The sequence below is a fragment of the Bemisia tabaci genome, chromosome 9 (genome assembly GCF_918797505.1).
Source record: "Bemisia tabaci chromosome 9, PGI_BMITA_v3".
NCBI classification, from domain to species: Eukaryota; Metazoa; Arthropoda; class Insecta; order Hemiptera; family Aleyrodidae; genus Bemisia; species Bemisia tabaci.
In genome coordinates this window covers 14615665-14635933 of record NC_092801.1, presented here as the reverse complement: position 1 = coordinate 14635933, position 20269 = coordinate 14615665, and the positions used below count along the sequence as shown (strand labels likewise).

The 20269-nt window shown below is 41.2% G+C and overlaps 1 protein-coding gene across 3 annotated transcripts in view; it reads right to left on the bottom strand.

The window, feature by feature from the left end:
• Positions 1-20269, bottom strand: part of LOC109038170 (uncharacterized) — a 148084-nt gene that overhangs the window by 90503 nt on the left and 37312 nt on the right. Inside the window, exon 1 of one of the 3 annotated variants that reach the window (XM_019053140.2) lies at positions 13775-14291. The exons of the other annotated variants lie outside the window; for them this stretch is intronic. The gene's annotated coding sequence lies outside the window, so the exon portion shown is untranslated. Of the gene's footprint in view, positions 1-13774; positions 14292-20269 lie in introns of those variants that run through there. 3 annotated transcript variants of the gene reach the window in all.

Genomic DNA, 20269 nt, shown 5'->3' with positions numbered 1-20269 from the left:
CTTTAGTGAGTTTTTCAGTCTGAATTTCTCAAATTCTCCTGTTAAAAATGCTATTGACGCGGAGGAATCTGGCAACATTGAAATCTAGTTACGTTCTTTCGTGGAAGAGACGATGAAATTTAGCGCTTATCCCTCATCCAAGGAAAGTTAATTGCTTTTAATTTGTGGCATAACGTCGGAGTCCTCTCTTGCACACCTTATTTGATGGCGCCTTAATCCCTGACGCCTTGAAATACTTTCAAACGGAGGACTTAATCTCTCTCTCTTCACACGTTGAGAGGAGACTTCGTATTTTCTTTTTTTCTTTAATTTTATTTCTTTGATTATTTTTAAAGAGTTTAACGCACGAAATGATCCGACATTTCTGTAATTTATGGGGGAAAAATTCACGACTTTTCGGAGAAATACTTGTAAGGAAAAAAAAATTGGTTATATCTGAGTACCCACGTTGCGTCCTTCCTCAGAACGACAGTTCTGCCATGCAAAGGAAAAATCGCGTTTAAATAGGCATGGACTTCGGATGATTTTTAAATTTCGTCCGATAAAATATTTATTTCTGGAGATAGTTAGGTATAAATATTCAGCTTGAAAATTCTCAGAGATGCAACCTGTCAAATTGTAGGAAAATTTCTTTGAGTAATTGGAAGAAAACTACTCATGAGTTTTCCTGGAAAACAATGCATTTACAAAAACACGACATTATAAAAAATTTTACGTAACGCAATTTCTCACCAGGCACTTGGTTTTTTCGGTAAATACCTACATTCATTAAACCTGAGAGAATCTTCAGCCTGGTGATTCTTGGGTAGACATGCACAGGAGAACACCTTTTTTGGTTGTAAACAATTTTAGAAGACCAGGAGCTAACTGGATTCTTACCTGAAACAAACAGTAAAAAACGAAAATATAATACATATTACGTTGAAAAACAAAGTAAATTGAGTATCATACAAAGAATACTATAAAATATTGAAAAGAAAGCACCGATTATAAAAATAAATCAACCAGTAGCACCAACCGCCGAGGTAATGCCTCAAGGCAGTTCTAGTGTATATCAACACATCTAACTGCATTTGATTCAAGTGAGACCGAACGTAAGACTTAGAGGTTCTTTCCTCTCTTAGTTCTAACATTTTTACAGCTACCAATTAGACTGATTTAGTGGCTACATCATTCGATGTAATATCAAAATCTTGGTTCAAACCGAAAAAAACTAACATAACCAGGGCCGGGTTTACCTACTTGCCGCCCACTTCTCATCCGTTTTGAAACATCAATTAAAACCATCAAGTGAACGTGCCGGAACGGAGAGGTGCATAAGACACGTTTACTCGTGTTGGATACACTTTTTGCGAAAGTCCCGTCAACCTTACCAGCAAGTGCACGGAACTTTGCGCAAAAGTTAGGTTCCATAAACCTATCTCTGTGTATACAAGGCCTTCCATTCACAAGAAATGAACGGAAAAATATGAAAAAGCAAACATAAATGTGGTTTAATAATTTCAACTTCCACCGCCGCGCCGCGCCACGCTGACCGTACAGTGTTCGGCGCAATGCGTGAGGTATTCATGCAGTCCTGTAGGCGCTATGCGTTTCAGGCCGACTGCTGCTGACCGCAGTGTGTTTGATGCAATGCGTGAAGTATTCATGCAGTCTTGTAGGCGCTAACATGAGTTACATGCCGACCGCCGCGCCGAGGGCATCTCCTTTTCATCACAAGTCCTCGTCATCATTCCTCTCTGCGCCGCGCCACTCCAGGCCAAATTCCGTGTGTGGTTTTCTCTCTTCACTCGAGTAATGAAAGGTGCTGTCTCTTGTATCAACGAAAGACGACAAAATTAGCAATTACGATACTCTCAGGAAAAAGTGATTTTGTTGCCTTTTCTCGTTGGTAATTTTTTTTTTTTCTGAATCCGATTTATTTTTATACCTACCCTGGTAAAAATGGCAAGTGTTAGGTCAGTAAATTTTCCACTGAGGTCAGTGCAATTTGCTCTGAGGTCAGTTCAGTTTTCTCTGACATAAGTGTTAAAGCACTTACCCAAGAAGTCAGCACTGAGGTAAGAGGCACTGACGTCGGGAGAAAGACTTACATAATTACATAGATGATTAATTTACATAAAATTGACAAGATGGTGCACAAGGGTTCCGATTAATAAAGTTTTAACATAGGCTTTCCGATCTTTCTGGCAGCTCTGCCGCCCGGAATCACTCCGTTCTGTAATTTTCAGGGGCGTAAAAAGTGCCATTCGCCCGAGCGTTTTTCTTTCCCTTCTCTTGTTTTGCTCCTCAATTTTGAAAATTTGCTCAAAACGTCTCAAGAAAAGTCAAAGGGATCGATAAATCGCCAGAATCCCTTCCCTAAAATTATATCGGTATCGTTTTAGATAAAAACTTTCCATGCATACCGCCAAAAATATCCTTATTGGTCGCGGGATCTGCGGATCGCGTGATAGGACAGAGTTTGCACCCCTGGTAATTTGTATAAAAACCCTATTGTTAAGAAGAAGAAGAAGAAGAGGAAGAAGAAGACGAATAAGAAGAGGAAGAAGATGAAGAGGAAGACGAATAAGAAGAGGAAGAAGATGAAGAGGAAGAAGATGAAGAGGAAGAAGACGAAGAGGAAGAGGACGAACAGGAAGAGGATGAACAGGAAAAGGATGAAGAGGAAGAAGAAGAAAGGAAGAAAAAGAAGAAGAGAAAGAAGAAAATGAAGAAAAAGAAGAAGAGGAAGAAGAAGAAATAGAGGAAGAGGAAGGAGAGGAGGAAGAAGAAGAAAAGGAAGACGAAGAAGAGGAAGAAGATGGAGAGGAAGAAGATGAAGAGGAAGAAGATGAAGAGGAAGAAGATGAAGAGGAAGAAGATGAAGAGGAAGAAGATGAAGAGGAAGAAGATGAAAAGGAAGAAGAAGAGGAAGAAGAAAAAAAGAAGAAGAGGAAGAAGAAAAGTAGAAGAGGAAGAAGAAAAGGAAGAAGAAAAAGAAGAAGAGGAAGAAAAAGAAGAAAAGGAACAGGAAGCAGAGGAGGGAGAAAGAGGAAAAGAGGAAGAGGAGGAGGAGGAAGAAGAAGAAGAAAAGGAACAGGAAGCAGAGGAGGGAGAAAGAGGAAAAGAGGAAGAGGAGGAGGAGGAAGAAGAAGAAGAAGAAGATGAAGAAGAAGAAGAAGAAGAAGAAGAGGAAGATGAAGAAGAAGGATCCAAGGCAATTTGGCTACAAGCGAAAGGCTCATACAGCGTTCTTCCTCAGGACGGGAGCGCGCCCCGTATCTTTACGCCGCATAATCTCCCCCTCCCACCCATCGATCCCCATTACCCGCACCCCCGGTTGACTCATGACACGGAGCCACGGGAGGGGGAGAGCGGTATCGCGTGAAGCTGATAAAATTTTCATCAGCATAAAATATTTAAAATTAGTCCTCGAAATGAGATACATGACCGCGCTAACGTTCTCGAAATCGTCGCAGTCGCCCCGCCTCACCCCCTCGGAGCCCGTGCATTCCGCGCTGAGTTGCCGAACCGTGCGATAAGATTCCCAGTTAAGGTGAATCCAGGGTTCGATTAGGGATAATTCAAGATAAGAGATAGCGCCACCAGTCACCACTGAGAATTTCACTTTCCTTCAACGATTACTGAAATAATATTGTTCAAATTACAAAAAGCAGATCCACAAGATATAGATTATTTTTTGCTTGATTTTTTGAGCCAAAAATATTGGCAATTAGAATTAAAGCGCAGAGAAAGTACGGCCGAAACTTTCAGCTCAGCCGGGGCGGCCGAGCGCGCAACCGAATCCCTCATGTTCTGTCTCTCTCTCTCCCATTGCCGCAATGGGAATTACTTTCCGCCGTAGTTACGACTTTATTTTTGGGAATATTGGGAAGATTTTTTTACTGAGTGTTCCTCAAGTATGTTGCTATATCCCCAGGATCCCCAATCTTGAATAAGTATTACGGTTTTTATTATTTTGGCAAATATATACGGCTATTCTGAGCAGCGCGACGTGGTGGCCAAATCGCGAAGTTCCAAGCCTGGATTCACCTTAAGATTCCGTTTCACGAGGACAACTTCTGATTTTTAGCCAAACTTGACAAGGCTTCTCGCTAGGATGCCAGCTCGTCACGATGGATCGAGTCTATAGGAGAAGTCGGACAAAATTTGCAAACTTTAAACGCATATAACTCCGTTTAAACAAAACTTTAAGGTTCTAAAAATATTCCTCTTCCTCTTCTTCTTCTTCATCTTCTGCTTCTTCCTCCTCATCTTCTTCTTCTTCCTCCTATCCTTCATCTCCCTCTTTTTCTTCTTCTTCCTCCTCTCCTTCCTTTTCCTCTTCTTCAGACGCATTTACTCGTGTTGAACACATTTTTTGGGAAAGCCCTGTCAACACTACTAGCAAAATGACACGAAACTTTGCGCGAAAGATAAGTTCTGTAAACCAATCTCTGTGTGGACAAGGCCTTCCATTCATAAGAAATGAACGAAAAAATTATGAAAGAACAAACATAAATGTGGTTAGAACAAACATAAATGTGGTTCAATGATTTTAGCTTACGCCGTCGCGCCGCGAAGACCGCACCAGGTTGGACGCAATGCGTGAAGTATTCACGCAGTCTTGTAGGCGCTATGCGTTTTACGCTGACTGCACTGCGTTTGGCGCAATGCGTGAAGTATTCTTGCATTCTTGTAGGCGCTATCCGTTTCACGCTATCCGCAATGACCGTACTATGTTTGATGGAATGCGCGTAGTATTCGTGCAGTCTTGTAGGCGCTAGTATGTGTTACATGTCGATCGCCGCGGCGGGGGCTTCTCCTTTTCATCTCAAGTCCTCGTTATCATTTTTCTCTAAGTCACGCCGTTCTAGGCCAAATTGCGTGTTTGGTTTCTCTCGTAACTCTACTTATTGAGGGTGCTGTCTCTTGTATCACTAAGAGACGACAAAATTAGAAGTTACTATACTCTCAGGAAATGACAGATTTTGTCGCCTTTTCTGGTTTGTAATTTTGTTTTCTTTGCTGTTAATACTTGCTTGAAGTATCGAATTTACATGGATCCTTATGGCGGAAAGAAAGTTAAAACTGACTTTCTGATGCTTAAAAATAATTTGGGAGCGAATTTTTCACAGAATATGCACCAGGACTAGTTTAACTCGAAATCGTTATTAGCTCAAGTTTTCAAAAACTGCACTTCTGCGCCTTGTCCTCCAAACCTCTCAAAGGTTCTTTCAGGGATGCTAACTTGAGGGTTTTCGTGATACACTCTTAATCACGGTGCAAACGAAATGGGACCTCCTAAGGAAATACGGGACTGTTTAAGAACGACTATGAATTTGACCCTCAGCCCTCTTTTCCCGAAATGAGTCCCGTAAGAAAAAGAAGTGCTTTCTTAGCACGAGATGGCATTTGCGCGGGAAAATGCGGGACTGTATTAGAGCGTGAATGACTGAATATACTTTTAGATTGTTATCTCCATCCACTGTGTTACCCGCTCCCCCTTTATGTTTTGTTTATTTTTTTCTCTTTTCCAAGCAGTAGATTTCCAACTTCCGACCTCGGGTGAATTTCAGACTTTCCCGATGTGCTTGTTCTGGTTTTTTTTTTTTTTTTTTTTTCAATTTTCCGAAGACGTTCTCTATTGCAAACTACCCTTTCTTCCCGGCTCTAGTTAAACAACGTTCAACAGCAGAGCCGACGTGCAACAGTAGAGCTGAAGAGCAACAGCAGAGCTGAAGTGCAACAGCAGGTCCGAAGTGCAACAGCAGAGTCGAATAGTTGACATCGAGGATGTTAAGGGGCACTTAGTATGCGATTTATTTCAAGTAAATGATGTTTTTGAATAAACGGGAGGTTTGAACTTCTGCATTGATGAAATAAAATATCTTGGTTGGTAGTTACTCTCATACATTTTCTTTCGATGAGAAAAAATACGTTTTATGCTGAAATTCGCATCTAGTTTAGTAGTCTATAATCCCGAGTCTTCAAGGACTAGAAGATCCATCTTCCAGCGAACGACCACATTATTGGCAGGTCTACCATGCTGTGAAAGAATACCGTGTAAGCCATCAGGCGTTGCCAAATTTCCTTCGACAAATCACGAATTTTCAGGGAATTTGTAATATAAATTTTTTTCAAAATTTTCAGACAATTTTTACGGTGATTCAATCTCAAATAACTGAAAATTTCAAGGACAACCACGGGAAACTTCCCGTACAAATACATGTTTTGTTCGAATAAACATGTCAACATCTGAAGGCTCATACGGCGTTTCTCCTCAGCACAGCAGCACTAGAATGAACGTTTTGCGCCAGCAAACACGGGAGGAATTTTCAACCCACGCTGCCGTGGTATTGAAGAACGCCGTATGAACATTCGAGACTCGCCAAATTTCCTTCGATAAAATGTTCATTTCTGAGGAAAGTTATGAATGTTTTCCCGAGCGATTTTCAAGAATGTTAGATAAAATAGGGAACAAAATTATCTGAAAAATTGGAAGAAAAATATTTACAATCTTCCCCGAAAATTCGTGATTTACCACAGGACATTTCGGGACGTCTACAGGCAGTGTTCGAAACTAACAGGCGCCAACGCGCCAAATGCGCCTAAAAAATGAAGGCTCTGCGCCAACGTGGCCCCTAGAAATTGCCCCTTAAAAATCTGAATTTTCATATTAGGTGATTATTATTCGAAATTTTCAGCACCACAAAAGAAAGCTTTTTCTATTCTTCACGATTTTATCATTTATGGTTTTGTCTTCCCCAAGTTACTGCTACTTACTAGTTCTGTTACGATAACATCTTGCGTCTAACTTTTCACTAAATGCGCCGTAACATGTAGGCAAAAAGTCAATTTGGCCCCTAAAAAATCTTCAATGGCGCCTAATGATCGGGCTTGAGGCGCCACATGGCTCCTAAAAGGCGAAGGTGAGTTTCGAACACTGTCTACAGGTTCATACGGTGTTCTTCCTTAGCACGGCAGCACAAATCGTCACCTTTCAGGCAAAGTATCACAAGCGCCATGCGACGTTTAAAAATTTCCGCCGCCATTTTATTTCTTTAAAGAGAAATTGTTGGTTGAATCTGTTTGGAAATTTCAATAAATTTTATCGGCAGCACAAAGAAAATTCAGTCAAATTTTCGGACAGCTTCGTAGAACAATTTCTTTGTAAAAAAATATAATGGCGGCGGTAATTTTTAAACGTCGCATGGCGCTTGAGATACTTTGCCTGGAAGGTGACGAAATGTAGATCTTATCGCACGAGCCGACACCAGCGGATGGCTAGGAAAGACAAAGTGACGGTATGGGCCTCAGCTCCGCGACTAAATGAGCTGATAAAGAGCCCCCGGAGAGTGCGAAAAAAGTTTATCCTTCAGGATGCTTCCTCGACGGGACCAAATTCCCCTTTTATGTGGCCACGCTCCACGACCTGCAAGTACGTGGCTTTTTTGCCCGACATGAGGAGACTCTTCGGTAAATGTGCTCGGGGGCAGTGCGCATGTTTCTGGAAGGCCAAATTACTGCATATGTATATATCGTCACCAGTGTTCGAAACTCACCTTTGAGTTTTAGGAGCCATGTGGCGCATAAAGTCCGATTTTTAGGCGCCATTGAAGATTTTTTAGGGGCCGTTAGTTACTCTATTATCCACCTCTCATGGCCATTACAACCACCAGCTTCCAGCAATAGCATCCCTCCATATCCTTTTTGTCTCCTATGTCTATCAATTTCAACAATTAGTTCGCAGGAAGCTATTAAAATCCCTATATTCATGGCTCCAAAATCACTGATGACCTAAAACTTTACATGTTAAGATAGGATTTTTTATTTCATCCATTAGATATAAAATTCGGATAGAGGGAAAAGCTAGAAAAACTAGGATTACCGAAGGTAAAAATGTTCAAGTGTGTTTACCGAGTGTTCGAAACACACCTTTTAGTCTTAGGAGCCATGTGGCGCATCAAGCCCGATTTTTAGGCGCCATTGAAGAATTTTTAGGGGCCAAATTGACTTTTTGCCTTTAAATTACGGCGCATTTAGTGGAAAGTTAGACGCAAGATGTTTTCGGAACAGAACCAGTAAGTGGCTGTAACTTGGGGAAGACAAAAGCACTAAGAATGAAATCGTGAAGAATAGAAAAAGCAAGCTTTCACTTGTAGTGCTGAAAATTTTGAGTTTTTTCGATTCAAATAGATTCGTTTTTCTTGCTTTATGTGACTTCCTATGAAAATCCAGATTTTTAGGGGGAAATTTTTAGGGGCCACGTTGGTGCAGAGCTTTCATTTTTGTTGGCACCATGGCCGAATTTTTAGGCGAATTTGGCGCGTTGGCACCTGTGAGTTTCGAACACTGATCGTCACCTCCCGGCCAAAGTATAACAAGCACCAGGCGACGTTTACAAATTTCTGCCACCGTTTCATTTTCTTACCGAGACATAGTTGGCTGAATCTGTTTGAAAATTTCACTGAATGGACCACTAGACAAGGTACGAATTCAAGCATTCTGATACATGTTTCTTAACCAGAATTTCACGTAAAACACGATTTGCGCAACAAAAATCACTGAAACCAACTCCAAACAAAAATATTAACGTTTTTATGTCACATTGGTTACGAGGGATTTGAACTGCCCGCTCACAAGAAACTCAAAGCTCTACGTGAGTCAAATCGCGCACTACAACGGTTTCAGCAAGCTCCTCAATCGAGCAATGTTCATTTTCCACCATGTGTTGTTCAAACTATTGGTAATTTGCTATAGCTGAGCCAAAGTGTCAAGATTGAAGTTGAAGATTTTTACATCGCAGAGACTGTCATGATAAACATTTAGCGCGCGATGTGAATCACGTAGAGCATTGAGTTTTCATGAGCGGGTGGTTTGAATTCACGCATCAAGAATCATTAAATATCTTCGTCAGGAGTTGATTTTGGTAATTTTCGTTGTGCGTATCGTGTTCTACGTGAAATTTTGGTTGAGAAACATGTGTCAGAATGCTGAAATTCGTACCTTGTCTAGTGGTCGGGGTCCATTATCTGAAAAATTGGAAGAAATATATTCAAAAGATAAAGCACAAAAAACATAGCCCGAATATACGAATAAAGAAGAGATGTAATTAAAATATGGGTAAACAAGGCTAAAAAATGATTAAAACACTACAAGGCAGGACGTTTCGAGCTGTTACCAGCTCAACTGCAAAAACACATAAAAACAAGTAAAAAATGGAGTGGCGACCTGACCCCAGCCGTTATCACGTAACCACTCAAACGTGGTACGTTCCCAGCTCGAAACGTCCTGCCTTTTAGCGTTTTAATCATTTTTTCGCCTTGTTTACCCATATTTTAATTAAATCTCCTCTTTATTAATATTCAAAAATTTGCCAGGGAATTCTTGTTTGATCACAGGAAATTTGGCAATGCCTGTAAGTTCATACGGCGATTTTCCTTAGCACGATAGAGTAAAGGTGTACACGTGGATGAGTCTGCGGATCCACCGACTTGGAGCTAAGAATCCAGAAAAATAAGTAAACGGGGACGAGAGAAGAGCTAAAAGAAACAATCACCTCGAGTCCCTTTTCCGGCGGCCAAGAACCTATTGTCCGAGTAAATAGAGACTGGACGTCAAGTCCTGTTACCTCTCCAACTCATCCCATTCCGTAACCTCCCGGTCACCCCCTTCTGCCGTGTCGCGGAAAAGAGCAGTGAGTGATCTTTGGCACGAGCCTCGAAACGCGTAAGAGTACGTGCTAACCGCGGCTCATGCTCAAATGCGCTTACGTGACTTTCCACCGCCGGAATCGGCCTCTTGAGCGGAAACGGAAGTGACCGGGGGCCAGGAGTCGAGCCGCGACAGATTTCAGCGTTTCAGCGGTTCGCGAGCTCGTCGCCGCACAATGCGTCCCGATGAGCGGTTTAGCGGTTTTCGTGCTGCCAACGCACGCGGTTTCGTCACCCTTTTCGCGCTGAAAATACGTTTCCGTCACCCTTTTCACGCTGAAAATACGTGGTTGCAAAGGCAGCAGGGCCGGATTAAGGAAATGGCCACATAGGCCGCGGCCCATAGCGGCAAATCAAAGGGGCGGCAAATTTTGCGCTTTTTTAAAAAAATAGGATTTTGAAAAAAAAATTACAAACGAGAAAAGGCGACAAAATCTCTCATTTCCTGAGAGTATAATAACTTCTAATTTTGTCGTCTCTTAGTGATACAAGAGACAGCACCTTCAATAAGTCGAGTTAAGAGAGAGACCAAACACGCAATTTGGCCTAGAACGGCACGACTTAGAGAGAAATGATGACGAGGACTTGAGATGAAAAGGTCGAGCCCTCGGCGCGGCGATCGGCATGTAACACATATTAGCGCCTACAAGACTGCACGAATACTTCACGAGTTGCGTCAAACACAGTGCGTTCAGCAGCGGTCGGCGTAAAAACGCATAGCGCCTACAAGACTGACGGAATACTTCACGCATTGCTCCAAACACGGTGCGGTCTGCGCGGCGCGGCGGCGGAAGTTAAAATCATTGATCCACATTTATGTTTGTTCTTTTATAATTTTTTCGTTCATTTCTTATGAATGGAAGGCCTTGTCCACACAGAGATAGGTTTACGAAAGTTAACTTTCGCGCAAAGTTCCGTGAACTTTTGCTAATAGTGTTGACAGGGCTTTCCCAAAAAATGTGTTTAACACGAGTAAATGGGCCTTATGCACCCCTTTTCCTCCGGCACGTTCATTTGATGGTTTTTATCGAGTTTCAAAACGAATGAGAAGGGGGCGGCAAAATACAGGCGGCGAATGGGCGGAAAGTAGGTGAATCCGGCCTTAAAAGGCAGACGCTTTGTCTCGCAAGGTGATCCACGGATCAATGGGATTACATTTTTCAACGGATCGTATTTGATGCCAAGCAAGAACGTCGTAAATCCATCAAGATTTTCCCGCGTTTATAGGAACTTATCACTTTTTAAAATAAAAACCGTTATACCCATGCACCGTAAATTTTCAGGTAAATTTCTTGATAGTATTTGCGAGAGAATTCCGTATAAACATTGCCTCAAGGTTGACAGGTTATTCTGCTATGATACGAGTACATTGTTTCCAACATGTTTAAAAATTCTTTTACGGCGTTTTTGCGTTGCACGGCAGTATAATTCTGGTCATTTTCACGTAATAGTATCACTGTGTAAAAAATCAAGTAGACTAATAGTAGCCGTTACGGCTACATAATTTTCTTTCAGAGCACTTTTCAATATTTGTCTAACTTTTAAAAATACTTACGGCAAAGCTCGTGTTGCCAAGGCCCAAAAAACTTCACATTCACGAGACAGCCACAAAATTTTATCCATCTCCATGAGGTAGAAAAGTTTAACAAGGTCATATCCGGATACCCGCAGAAATAAACAAAATGACTTTAAAATTGACTTTCGCGTACTTTTTGTTTGCTCTTTAACTTCCCGAAGAAAAATATGAAGGAAAATTGACTGCAAATATAGCGCTTATCCCACCCCCAAAGAAAAGTTAATTGCTTTTTATTTGTGGCATATCGTTGGGGTGCCCTCTTGCGCAACTTATCTGATGATGGCGCCTTAATCCCTAACGCCTTAAAATACCGTCAAACGGCGAAATTAATCTCTTAACTCTCCACTCAACCGCGTTTAACAGAAACGTCGCACAGTGGAGAAGAGCCTACTTTTCCCAAATTTTTCAGACAATTTTGTTCGCAATTTAATCTTGAATATGGGAAAATGTAGAGGAAAAATATTCATAACACGTGCATGTTTTATCCGGGGATATTTGGCAACTTGCGAATATTCATACGGTATTTTTTCCTGGCACGGCGGAATGGTAAACCAGTTACGAACCAACAGTCTGGAGGATAGGTTCAAGAAAGTCAAAAAGCCTTCAATTTGTGGATATGCAATACGGAGATCATTCCAGCGCGAATAGCTGCATCCAGAAGTTGCTGTCAACATCAATCCGAGAGAGAGGGTTAGGAAAGTCAAACGCATTTGTTTTTTTTTTCCATGCAATACGGACGAAACTGGAGCACGAATAATTGTATTCTGGCTTTACGATCAACATTTCTCAAAGAAAGAAGGTCAGAAAAGTCTAAACGCCGATAATTTTTGTGTATTTATCACGGAGAGCGCCACGGTACGAAAAGTTGAATCGAATGCGTTACCATCAACCTTAAAACGGTTCGGTTATCATTCATTTATTCAATCTTTTTTCGGTTGGTAATTAATCAAATTAAATTGCAATCGCAAATAACCGGATCGGGAGTTTAGTTCGGATTAGTATGCCTTCCGTCCGACCTATTTCATGCCATCATTCTTCCCTTCTTCGCAAAAGTGGGGAATTTCACGTTCTTATCAGCAAAAATACTACCAGTGAAAATGTGGCAATTGGGTAAAAATCATCATTATTGATGTCTAAAATGGGAATTTGAATTTTATGCCGTTGTAAATTGAAAACCTAATTCTACTTTTCTTACGGTTGCAAAGAAATGAATAAAAGTATCGAGCAAAACTTGTTGACATTTCATTCTTTTAGTCGAAGTGCTTATTTCCAACCCTTTTAATAGCTGCAATCTCGTCGAGGTACATTAGATGTTTCTACCTTCTATTATTTTATTTTTTGCAGTCGTTAACCCGGTTATTACAGTTTTACAGCAAACACAATTTTGCATTTATGTCACCACTACCATTAAAAACTTTACGACAATAATAGGAAGAACGCTGAATTTGATGTTCAGGGAAGTAAGAGACAATTTACATAGCAACGTTGCAGAATTTCCTTTCACCTTTCTTTAGCATTATTCTTACAACAAACAATCTATAAATTCCCGTAATATCAAAAACATTCCCTACGATGGTCAAGAAAAATGCCAAGCAAAAAAATTACTCGATAACAGTTTTGAGTTTTTCCCAAAATAAAAACAAAGTTGTGACAGCTTAAGCAGCACTGCAAAGATGTTAGTTCCTCCTTGCAAAATGCCACCTATCTAAAAAAAAATACTCTTAATCCGAGGGTGTCTAGAATCTATAGTCTACAGACGCACTGAGAAGGTGTTTCTGTGACGAAAATCATCAAATTCCCAGGCACATTATGCAGAAAATTTGGTAGCACAGACTTTAAAATGAAAAATGTTCCACATGATTTCACTATCAATGGCACAAACATGCCGATTGCCAAGTAGGAAATGACGTATCTTAATGGCGTCGTTTCAAATTTTTCTCTTGTATTTAATTTTTTTAAAAGAAACAAGTCAACTTTATCGATTGAAAAGTATGCAGATTATTTTCCTTACAGAGAAGAAAAAGCAAAGAAGCACTTGAGAATGTACGCGCACTATAGTTTTCTAAAGAAAAATAAAAACGCCTAGAAATGATGAAATATCAACCCCTACTCCCCCTGGACGCACTGGAAAAAAACACATTGGATCTAGAGTCTAGACTCTTAAAAACATCGACAAGAAAAAATATTCTTGATTCAATCAGATTTAAGCTTAAATCAAAAACCAAGCCTCTTAATTTGAACGGAGTTCCTTTTGATTTAAGCTTAATTCTGATTAAATCAAGAGTATTTTTTCTTGCCAATGTTTTCAAGAGTCTGGACTCTAGGTCCAATGTTTTTTTTTTTTTTTTTTTTTTTTTTCTTTTTTTTTCCCAGTGCGATGATAATACTTCCTCTACCCGCCAGGGGAGCGAGAAAGTAAAAATGAACAACAGAAAATGTGCAACGCCGCGAACGCAGATACGTGGTTTCGCACTGCGGTCATCGATATTCTTGTACTTACATTTTAACTAATCCAACGTTTAATCGCTTTGCTCGAAGGCCGGAGGATCGAATCGCGAAACCGAACACCGCACCTAAACTCAGCACTTGCAAATTTCGTGACCCCGACCGAGAAAACCCGGAATCAAAAAGGTAAGAAAAAGTCGCGACACAACAAGACCCGCGCTCAAAATACGTAAGATCACCCCCCTCGAAATGAAGAACGGGCGACGGAGGTCCCGGTCACTTCCGGTCTTTCGGCCACTTCCGGTCCCGGCCACTTCCGCTTCCCGGGGGCGCTTGGCACAGTAACACAGTTCCGAGCGCGATCAAGAAACCCCGTCTCGCCGGGAGGAGCACCAGACGCCGCGCCGAACCGCTCGCAAGAACTGCACCGTCCGCGGAGCGGGCGAACGGGCGAGCGGCCCCCGGATTCTGCGCGGTAGGCCGCCCGCAACGCACGACACGAGGTGCGCCTGGGCGGTAGGCAACAGGCCGCGCGCCGCGTGTAACAAGTGAGCGCTCGCCAGTACGTAACAAGTGGTCGGCCCGAGCGACCCTCAAAAACGGATGCGACGTACCCCCTCCCCCCCACACGGTGGCGCATCGCACTCCTTCCTAGCGTATTAATCGTTATTCTTCTTCTCCCCGCTTGCCTCCCCCCCCCGCCATCCCGCGGGGATGGGGAGGGGGTTGAATTGGCGTCTCACGGAGGGTCTGTTGGATGAGCGCTATCCCCATCGAGGGTGGGTGCGGTGGGATGATAGCGTCTAATCAGATCGGATTCGCTATTAATTTCCACCCCCCCGGTTGTGATTCTGGCTTTCGCTTTCGCGGCGGCGAAGGAATCGACAGCCCAATTTTCGCGATTGAATGTGATGGGATTTTTGAATCGGTGAGTGCCGAGTGATGCCGATTTTTGGTGAAAATTAGCTCTGGGGGCTGATAATTGAAATTGATAGACAAAGCGATAGATAGAGAAGGCATAGGGAATATGGAGCGATCCTATTGGCGAAGGAATCGACAGCCCAATTTTCACGATTGAATGTGATGGGATTTTTGAATCGGTGAGTGCCTTGTTTACCCATGTTTTAATCCTCCCCTTCTTCACTTATGAGTATTTCGTTCCAATTTTTCAGATAATTTTATTCGCGATTTCTCCGGAAGTTCCTGAAAATATCAAGGGAAAATATTGATATTTCTTCTCAGGAACGAAAATTTTATGAGAGGGAATTTGGCAACTCTCGAATGCTCATACGGCGTTTTTCCTTAGCACGGCAGTATAGCGATTCCGATCTTTTTATTACAGGAAAATGAAGACGCTCTCGGATTGGTCCAGGAGTTTTAGGCTTATCATGATGCCCTTAGAGTATCTGTGTCGGTAGACTGCCGTGATAGCGAAGAGAGCAGTAAGTGCAAAAATGAAGTTTTGAGAAAACGGGCTCAAGCGAAAGGCTTTTGACCGGAGAATTTTATTCAAAGAAGCCCCCGTGCTTTGTCAAATTGCCACTAATCGTCCGAAAGACTTCTAAAAATCGTTTGGATGATTAAAAATCGGCTGATTTTATATTTCAATTAAATAAAAAAGGTATTATTCATTCATATGCTAGGCTATTGTTAGGCAAGACAGCCGTAAGTGCTATCTTCTACATGCTTTCGTGGTTGCATTTTGGACACACAACAGAGCAATAAACCCATTTTCAGGTTAGATATTAGCAGAAGAGGGCGGCACTTAACTTGAAAGCACTGTTTTCTTTGACTCTCTGGAGGAATTTTGTCACTTACTGTCACTGCTGTCTTGCCTGAACTCTTTCTTTAAGCACTCTTTTAAAAAAAAATCTTATAACAGAATTCGCACGTTTTCTGAATTTTAAACTACAAAAACTGAAATTTCAGCTCAGGTTAAAGTCACAGCATAACACACCGAACACTTAAAGGACAAAACTTCCTCCTTCAAAAACCGTTGAAATGACTGTGAAACTTGGATACTTTCCGGACTTTCCGGAAATTCCGGACTTGTAGACATCCTGCCGAAAGACTCCTAAAAATCGTTTGGATGATTAAAAATCGACCGATTTTATTTCAATTTCATAAAAGGGGAATTATTCATTTCCATGTTAGGCTATAGTGTAAGGCAAGACAGCCTTTCAGTGCTATCCACTGCATGATTTTCGTGGTTGCGTTTTGGTCACACAAAAAACATATTTTCAGGTTAGAAATTGGCAGAACAGCGCGGCACTTTACTTGAAAGCACTGTTTTCATTGGCTCTCTGGAGGAATTTTGTCACTGCTGTCTTGCCTGAACTTAAGTCTTGTTTAGCGCGCTTGTTGCTTTCTCCAATGTCTCGTTTTCATGAAAATAAGATGCATTTTGCTGTTTTGGCTATTTCGGTGATTTCCTCTAAAAGAGATTAGACGAATTTTGAAGAAAACTCGATTTCGAAAATTTAACCCTTACTGCTCTCTTCGCTATCACGGTAGAGTTCTATAGAGCGAATTTCCGCCGTTGGATTTGCTTCACTTTATGCGGAACAATTATACCTTGAATCCAAAGAGGAAGTGGGCCGCGGTATACGCAAAAAAATAGTTGGAGTTGACGACAGAACCTTTTGTTCACTGGGCTCCTGCAATTTCTTTGTTACACTTACAGAATTTTCCTGTTGCGAGAACAGAACTGAATCAGTGAGAACGAAAACACACCAACTCGATGACTCCAAACTGCTCAATTTTCATTATGGACACTCAATTTTCATGAAGGTCATTGAAGTTAGCGCATTCATTCCAACTTGGATCTTTAAAGTGTCCTTAGGTACTTGTCTTATGGCAACAAAAATATTTTCCTTAGACTAACTTCTTCACCTACTGTGTAGTTTCGTGTAGAGTCCCTTTATACCCAGAGTTAAGACAACTCGATTATCAGCTGACTGTCAACCGGCCTTGGCTGGCCATGGAGGCCGAAACGAGTGCACCCAAACGAACGATATTGAGGGATAAGGATCAGGAATCCTGCGATGTCTGTCACACAAAAACAACAACATCAACAAAATTGATAGATTAAAAAGAAAATGAGACTGGTTTGTGAATAATTTCTTAATCTATTTTCATTTAGGACCGATGGAAATAACAATTTACTCTTGATAAACCACAATTAGGTAATATTTTCATTATTCTTGTTCACATTCGAGGTACCGCCATCTTGGTGCACTCGTTTCGGCCTCCATGAGCGAGAACCAATCAGAATTGGATTTTTTTTTAGGCCACTTTCAGCCCAACCAAAAGTGAGTTGTCTTAACTCTGGGTATAAAGGGACTCTAGTTTCGTGTGTGTCTCGATTATTTTCATTTTTCCGAGTTGGTGTGTTTTCGTTCTACATACATAAAGCCGCTTTTATAGCGCCGCCTCGCGCTCTGCGACGCCCAGTCGCAAAATCGCCGTTTTCGTTCTCACTGATTCAAATTCGGTCGAGAGCACTGAATAAGTGAATACTGTGTCCTCATAACGGAAACTTCCGTGACTGTTACAAATAAAGTACAGGAGCCCTGTGAGCAAAATTATTTTTTTTAGTGTAAGCAGGAAGGAACCACGCCACATCAGCTGTAAAGGTTGTAAAACGGTTGTGCGGATCGTGTGCAAATTTCAGTGAATTTCCTGCATGGTACGAAACAAGTCCCTTGGATTTTTCAAAGGAATCCGCACATACGATATCTTGTAAAAAACTTTAAATTGCCCACTTAAATTTGGCAATAGCTAATGTGACTTGGTTCCTTTCTGCTAATCGTGATCCAAACAAGACTTCGTGTTGAATAGGACGAGTGTGTTGAGTTCAGTAAATGTATTGACAGATTATACTAATTATCGTCTGTAAGCTCTCTTATACAACGGGTCACTATAAAATTTGGTTTCTTTATTTGGATTACACTTTGCAATAAGGAACAACTATCTCCGGCTCTTCCATAAGATGACCTTTCTGCATAGGGAAACCGATGGCATATATCGACGGTGAAACTACCAAACCACGTATCTCGTTTGCGGTGTTTAAAAATCTACGCTCGCATTTTATTTTTTTGAAGTAGACCAAATCAATATCATTCCTTGAAATTTTCACAGAATTTTCTCCGCACGAGGAGGAAAAATCACAGAAATTTTCAAGACAGGACGTCAAGTAGTTTTTCATTTAAAAAATAAAGTATGACAGGAAGTCTGCGACGTCGCAAACCGAGATACGTGGTTTGGTAGTTTCACCGTCGATATGTTGTTTCTGAGATGAGCCAGATAAATAATGGTTCCTTCTTGGAAAATGTGGTCCATTTAATACTACGGGTGAGAACGGGTTGAAGATACAAGAAGTTGAGTCATGAAATTCAGATATTTAATACGCGCGGTGAATGTATATTTTCGAGCCAGTGTTTTATTGGGTTTGTTCACGATACCTTATTCTTTGAAAAAGGAAAAGAATAAACAACCTACAAAGTACGATGTATGGTTGATTGTGAAAAGGCTGGCGCGCTAGCGGCTGGACCTAATCTACCGAACGCCTTCAAACAGAGAGAACGCAATATCGCATACTTCTCTATGCATTGCTGTCTGCTGGAGAAGCAAACGCATGCTTTTGATTTGACGATGGAAATTCAAAAACACGTGTTTAGATTGAGTACTTGACCGTCAAAAGAAAAATGGACCATGGAGGACTGAAGCAAATGTTTTGGAAAAAGAATTTTTGTAAAATTCAGTTGCAAGAGCAGATTTGGAAATCCTAGGGTGTGAACAGAGGCAGCTCCAGGTTAGCACAATGACATTTCTCAATTTGAAATCAAAGGAAATACTGAGCTGTTAGCTGATTTCCACTACTTAAAATGATATGAGAGCTCAGGTCATGCTATGATAAAACACAATGTACAAGATTTTTATATTTATACAAATTTTACCTTAACACGGTAAAAAATAACGGAGCAAACATTTAGGCTCATACTTTTTTCATATTTTCACCATGTAAGGTAAAATTTTTACATGTATAAACATCCTCTTGCACAATGTTTTTTTTATTGAAGTATGGGTTCAGTGCGCTTATCATTGCAATGAAAATCGGTCAATAGCTCGGTATTTGATTTGATTTGATTATGGGTGGCCAAAAACCGAATGATTCCTCCAGATTCTTGTCAAAGCACCTGGGCCCCTCGGAGAATTCATCACCATGAGTAAATGTTACCAACTTGCTGGATTTGCCGATTAGCGTTTTCATTTCATTCCGTGAATTTAGTTTCCTAAACATGGCAGATTATAATTTTGAAGTCATTCGTCGCAGATTAAACTTCAAATTACCATAACTTAGGTTTGATTTAACGTTTTTGGGAGCTCTTCATATTAAAACGGACGGATTTTACCAAAATCGGCCTAAATTGATGAAGTCAAACGATGCCTAATTATGTTTTATTTCTTACTATCACTACTTATAAATTAGTTTTTAAAAATAGAGTGACAATTCTCGCGGGAATAGAATACGCACTCAAACTCCTTGGCGTATTTGAACTCGGTTCTAATACCCGTTCGAGAGCGTAATATTATCAGGGACTGAAAACGCCTTCATTTTGAGCGTAGGCAACATCCGTTGCTTGTGCTCCTCAGTGCTCTCGACTCAATCAGCTATAAGATGTATACTAATAAATCGATACATTTCAGAGCTGTTGCAGCTACTGGACGAAGTTGTTCCCCTGGTAAAAATGGCAAGTGTTAGGTCAGTGAATTTTCCACTGAGGTCAGTGCAATTTGCTCTGAGGTCAGTTCAGTTTTCTCTGACGTAAGTGTTAAAGCACTTACCCAAGAAGTCAGCACTGAGGTAAGAGGCACTGACGTCGGGAGAAAGACTTACCCAAGTGCAGAGATGTCTCTGAGGTAAGCGGGACTGAGGTCAGGACTTGGTTCAGAGGGTAAGTCTCTGACATCAATCTTAATCGAACCGCACTCACTCCCAAAAAGTAGAGATGGCTCCCCCTTCCCCCACCCTATTTCATTTTCGTGGGGGAATATTTCCTCGGGACACGGGGACCACAAACTTTATCTTTCAGAGAGGCATATTTTGTAGAAGGTAGAGTCCCTTTATACCCAGAGTTACGACAACTCACTTTTGGTTGGGCCAGGATTGGGCTGAAAGTGGCCTAAAAAAAAATCCAATTCTGATTGGTTCTCGCTCATGGAGGCCGAAACTAGTGCACCAAGATGGCGGTACCTCGTATGTGAACAAGAATAATGAAAATATTACCTAATTGTGGTTTATCAAGAGTAAATTGTTATTGCCATCGGTCCAAAATGAAAATAGATTAAGAAATTATTCACAAACCAATCTCATTTTCTTTTTAATTGATCAATTTGTTGATGTTGTTTCTGTGTGACAGACATCGCAGGATTCCTGATCCTTATCCCCCAATATCGTTCGTTTGAGTGCACTAGTTTCGGCCTCCATGGCCAGCCAAGGTCGGCTGCCAGTCAGCTGATAATCGAGTTGTCGTTACTCTGGGTATAA